This window comes from Eptatretus burgeri, chromosome 10 (assembly GCF_056783735.1).
Source record: "Eptatretus burgeri isolate ZD-2024b chromosome 10, Ebu_testis_v1, whole genome shotgun sequence".
In the NCBI taxonomy this organism is placed as follows: Eukaryota; Metazoa; Chordata; class Myxini; order Myxiniformes; family Myxinidae; genus Eptatretus; species Eptatretus burgeri.
The window spans coordinates 80,613,658-80,619,976 of NC_140970.1; the positions used below are offsets into that span (position 1 = coordinate 80,613,658).

At 39.1% G+C, this 6,319-nt stretch overlaps 1 pseudogene; it reads right to left on the reverse strand.

Annotated features, from left to right (window-relative positions):
* Positions 1–613: 613 nt before the first annotated feature.
* LOC147018944 (uncharacterized) lies at positions 614–4,555 on the reverse strand (annotated as a pseudogene).
* Between the last annotated feature and the right edge of the window lie 1,764 nt (positions 4,556–6,319).

Genomic DNA, 6,319 nt, shown 5'->3' on the forward strand with positions numbered 1-6,319 from the left:
TTAATTTTGAGGTAAACATAGTCAAAAGGTCAAAATAAGCCAACAGGCCAAATTTTCTAAAATCCTCAATTTTCATCCGATTAACTTGAAATTTGAAGAGCATTGACATCAATTGACTGAATTTAACCACCTATTAATTTTGAGGTAAACGTAGGCCAAAAGGTCAAAATAGGCCAAAAGGCCAAATTTTCTAAAATCCTCAATTTTCATCCGATTGAATTGAAATTTGAAAAGCATTTTCAGATCAGTTCACTGAATTCAAGAACCTATTAATTTTGAGGTAAACATAGGCCAAAAGGCCAAATTTTCTAAAATCCTCAATTTTCATCCGATTAACTTGAAATTTGAAGAGCATTTGCATGTCAGGTCGCTGAATTCAACTGCCTATTAAGTTTGAGGTAAACATAGGCCAAAACATCAACATGGGCCACATTTCTAAAATTGTTTCGAAAATTGTCAATTTTCATCCGATTGACTTGAAATTTGAAGACCATTTGCATATCAGCTTACTGAATTCAATAATTGTTGAACATTTGCTCTTATTTATTTTTGCATTTCCTGCATTATTGTGCATTTTGGGGGGTTCGGGTGATTAAACCTGCAAAATTCCCAGTCAAGTCTCCCGTTGCTTTGCATTTCCCACGCGCGTGTAAGGTTCCCGCCAAGAACTCGAACGCCTCAGCTGTAACTGTTTGGCCATCTGTGCACGGTCGGTTTTAACTGGCCGTACACGCGACAATATTATATTTGAAATTGGAGGCTCTGCGGTTAAGGGTTAAAGATTTTACAAATTGCTCCATCACTGGCTCAGTCAAACACAACCAGAATAAGCATAAATCACCTACCATAGTTACTGGTGAAAATGACTTGAACTATAGGGATTCTAATTTTCGTGGTATTCGCCGATGCAATCTCAATGCCAGGATTGCCAGCCTTAGCATGTTCTGCCCTGGTGATTCTAATTGACTTTAAATTAGCAACAAAATTAGTTTCTTGCCACCCAGCCATCCAGCTGGCAGTTTGATTATCCATATCACATTTTGATGGTCAAGAATATAAGATATTAGACGGTTATTCAAACTTTTTAATACTGAGCTAAACTCATTCTTGATGAAACATGTCCATTATAAGGAAATGTTTAAAATAGCGAGAAGTGAAAAATGGTGAATGAGATTGATAGTACAAGATACTACAGAACGGGTGAAGTTAATTTGCCTCGTATTTAAGAAAGTTGCACACAAGTCAGAAAATGGAGAAAGCATCAATTCTCAAAGAGTTGATTTTATTTTTCTGTTTTTTTATTTTTTTTATATTTTTTGCCAAATCGACATTAAAAAAGAACAAATTATACAAAATGTATTTGCATCTACTTTCTCCACAACAGTAAGAGGGCTGACAGGATGACCTGGAGATACACACACTTACCTCTAAGCTGTCTATCCTGGGTTTGAATCCTGACCCAGCTATAAACTGCCATCCCGGTGTTTCACAGGCAGGGTGATTAATCAATGTGTGTGCCGTCTCTCGGATGGACGTTAACCTGGGCGTCCCGTCTACCGGCATTCGTTGGTGGACTTCAAAGATCTCACGGTGCCTTTCGCAAAGAGTAGGCGAACTATCGCCAACACCCTGAACAAATTCCAAATTCCTGCCCAAACCTACAGAGACCATTGCATCGGTGGCACAGCCGTGCCCTCAGTCAATGATGCTGCCACACAGTCTTGTGCTGCATCCGAAAGAAGACAATAATAAGGACATGATGAGCAATGGGAAAATGTACATTTCAACTTGGGGTTCCAGGTTGAAATCCCAGACACTGTGAAATCATGAGTGACGGGCTCAGATGCGAATGACAGACAAACGAACACTGATGAAAGCCTTCAAATTTTCAGAAATGGGGATCCATACCATTTCATCAGATGCCGACGACTTGCAGTGCTCATGTCAAAACAATTGATAAAGAAATGAGCGAAGTTGATATACAACGAAGCTGAAGTGAACACAACAAATTTCCTCGTTGAGATTATAAAAGTACATTGATGTCTCTTCCTGCTATTTTCTTGCATGCGACAAATGCACAGGCTCTTGTTTGAATGTTAGACGCGAAAAAATTGGCTGTTTAAATAGTTAAAGACCTCAATGAACGATATGCATTTAAACATTTAAACGTCCCAGCCAGACTGTAGTTCAAATACAAGTAATTGCCAATTAAGACTATCTTTTGTACCCATGTGCTTGGAGGGGGGGGTGGCATCACATTCATCTCTCCTGGATTCTGTCACATAGAAAGTTCTCAACATGATTGGAATCTCCAGCAATGAGTCTGTTGCTCTGACATCGCAGGAAGGTCAATGGCCTCTGTTTGTTTGTGGGGTTTTTTTTACCGCATCTACTCGCGTATAGCTCAATCTGCTCCTTCAGACCCATTCACCCTCCCCAGTAAATTACAGGATGCATGTGTTCAACCAGTAATCCCTTCTTGGCTTAACTTCCAAAATTCAGGTTTACTGCACACTAATTCTTTTGTTGCACTTTTAAAAAAAAATCCCATTTGCAGAACTTGCTGTTTAATCTCACCCTTCCCTCCATGCCTCCAAGCAGGTGGTGTACCAACATCTCATGTCACCCCCCATTCCCCCATTCCCCCATTCCCAACGATTATCTTGTCTATGCACATTAATCTTACTAGGCCATTGCACATAGGGGTACAAGTCTCTCAACTACAGTTTCCATGCAACAGCGATGGGGATTACTTGAAATCAATTTATATGAGTTCCAAATACATATCCAAGTCAGAATAACCCTATTCCCCATGTGCACTCTGTGCTCATACATTTTTAACGAGTGGTTCATGAAAACCCAGAGAAACAAAAGGTAAATGGCCTATATGGAAACCAAACTTGTTACAAAATTTTATATTTTACAAGGAAATTATGTGCTGGAGGAGGCCATTCGGCCCATCATGCCTGTGCCACACCATCACCAGATTTTTAATAAATCTATCAATACCCCTTCCCTTTGTATACAGCCTTTTGGCTGCGACACTGGTACTCATTTCGCCGACCTCGGAAGGATGACAGGCTGAGTCAATCCCCTGGTGTTAATTCAGCGGAAAATGGGGCTTGAACTCAGGGCCCTAGGATCCCAAGCCATCACCCCAACCACTAAGCCAACGCCTTAACCATTAAGCCACCACCCTAACCACTAAGCCAACATCCCAAGCCACCACCCTAACCACTAAGCCAACATCCCAAGCCACCACCCTAACCACTAAGCCAACATCCCAAGCCACCACCCTAACCACTAAGCCAACATCCCAAGCTACCACCCTAACCACTAAGCCAACATCCCAAGCCACCACCCTAACCACTAGGCCAACACCAGGATTTGAATCATTACATTGCTGTGTAAGTGGTTGGAGGTACTTTTGCACTTTATTTATGACAATCTGACCAAAACTCATCCAAATTAATTTTGTATGGCAAAAAAAGGTTGTTTTTTTTGTAATTGGGATGACGATGAAAATATTACATTTGACCAGATACGTTTCAATAGGTAAATGTAAGAAGCATATTAGGCTTGAATGCAAATTCAATTGTCAAGACTTTTAAAGTTGGGAGTACGTAGCCTGAAAGTTGTTAAATTTATATTTTTTTAATGGGGATCAAATTCCATGTTACAATGCTGTATAAGTGAATATATTTTTATTTTTTGTGATTTGTGATTTTTGTGATTTTTTTGATTTGGAGGCATTTTGTGATTTGGAGCCGGAGGGATATTTTACAACTTTTTAATTTGTGGTTCACAAATTCCTCCCCTGACAAGTGTGATCCACTTGGAGGCCAAGGCAGTGTTGTTGGTTGGTTACGAGGTGCTCGTTTCTTTGCCTGTTGATCATCATCTTCCTCATGAGTGGAGCTTTCAGCAGATGTGGAGTAACCAACCAGATCCTCTGCCAGATCTTCTACCCAAATTGTTTCAGAATAAACCATCACACTCATTTGATGTTTGGCTGGTGTCAGAAATATGAGCTGAGGAAAAGTTTATATATATATATATATATATATATATATATATATATATATATATATATATATATATATATATATGTATATACGGTAGCCTTTCCTTCAGGTTCCATGTCCAATATGGAGCACCGATGCCTTCCACTTGCTTAATTGTTCATATGAAGAGCTTATTGAGTCTGGCTAATGTAAGAATCTCCTTTTTACCTCGTAGTTGTACTCGCATTATGCCATCACAGAATTTTTGATATGCATTCATGCATCCTGTCTGGATTGGTGTCAATCTCTTGGTAGGCTTGCTAAAAAATGTTGTGTACCGGTACTCCTTGGAGCACTCGTGGTGATACTGTAACTCAAGGGCAACCTCACTGCAACCAAATCCTCACCACCAATCTGTTTGCCGAGCTGCTTGCAGAAGTTGACCTTTAGTGATTCAGTTCACATTTATTCAACCCTACTTGTGAACTCTTTCCTGAAATGTGATCTTGTTTGTTTGTACTTGCTGGAATGGCATTGCAGATGGTACACATTCTTCTGAAAACGTGTGCCGTCTGTTTCAAATTCTTGCACGAATCACTCCCTCAAACCCAAGCACTTGTTTAGTGTGGATCTCTCGGCTGCTTGTTTTCTGCCCCCCCCTCCCACACCCCCTGTGTAAATATTGATAGCTCCTTTATCTGGATTCAGTTGCTTCGATAAACAAGAAAGAACAATCAGAGATTACAGATCCTTGACAGGACATGTGTGCTGGTGTGTTACATTGTTAATAATACAGTTGATGTAATTAATAAATAATTACGATGTTTCTTACATTCCAATTGTTCCAATTTTATAGATATACTCCTTTTGATTTGATCGATAAAATATATTTCATTATATGGAAAAGAAAAAAAAACATGCCATGGCATTGATTACAGGTATGCATTCAGGCCTTGGCTACCTTGGCTACATGTCGTCAGTGACAAACATGACAATCCTGACAATGGTAACTCAGGCTTATGTTTTTATTCTCTACTCCCTCCCTCCAAGCCAAGCTCAGCAAACTTACCGTTTATTTCCCCTTATATTTTGAAAATCACCAAAATGCACAAGTATTCGCAATCCGAATACCAATCTGAGCTTTCAACAAAAAATTAATGCAATTGTTTGCATTCATTTGTGTTGGAAATAAAATAATTTAACTTGTCAATGATACTTTCTGTAAGCTTATGCGGCTTAGGCTACCTGAGCCGGCCCAGAGTTAAACTTAAAAGAGGAAGGAGTATGTTTCATATCTCACCTTGAGCATCAGATTTCTGGTCTTTCTCCTGACTTTACTGGCATCACACAAGTGTCTGTGACACTCGCAATAGAAGCCTGTATTGTCGTTTGTCGGTTGAGCATTGATGCATGCTTGTGTATCATAACCAGAGAGTTGGTGGCAAAGCCACCCAATGCTCGCCTGTTTATACATTTATCGTTTTTAAAAGACTAGTCTAATAATATTTTTTTATAAAGCATTGCAGTGAAGTCTGATCCAAATAATTTTAAAGCAATATATGTATTTGTATATTGTAATCAGTAAAAAATAGTGTGGTGGATAAAAACATAAGAAAAGAAAAAACTTTAACGTTGATGCGCTACAAAAAAGTTAAGTTCAAAACAGGTCAAAAATTTAAAACATTTGAAATTATTTTTAATTTCAACTTCACTACATCAATAATATACCCCAAAGGAACCTCCATGCCAAATATCAGCATCCTACTACATATATTAAACGAATGGCAAGCTTATAAATAACTTGCACCAAAATCTTTAGCATTTTCACGCTGACACTGACGCTGACGCTCAAGCCGGGGGTATCGCTATAGCTCTCTGTTCTTCGAACAGGCGAGCTAAAAATCGAAACCGAGATATGCCCCGGTTTCCACAACTTTGCTTTCTTTTCAGTCGTACTGTTTCCAATCAGTCACAAAACTGACAAATCAAAGCCAGGATTAGTTGGTAAATGGAATGAAATTACTTCTTGTTGAAGATACAAACAAGCATGACGCAGAATTTTGACGAACACTCAGTCGTCTTCTTATCCGAGTCAAAGACATGGGCGCCGCCATGCCATATTGCCTTCATTGGTGGTCATGCTGGATAGATCATCACTAGTGATTGGTCAGTTGCGCTAATTATCTGCAGTTGTACCGTGATGTTCTGTCATGCTTTTCTGATTCTCCAAAATATGTCATGTGAGTTCAGGAACATTTTAATATTATTAGCCGTGATTTTGTCCATTTTTCCAATTTTTGTGCAATATTTTGCCA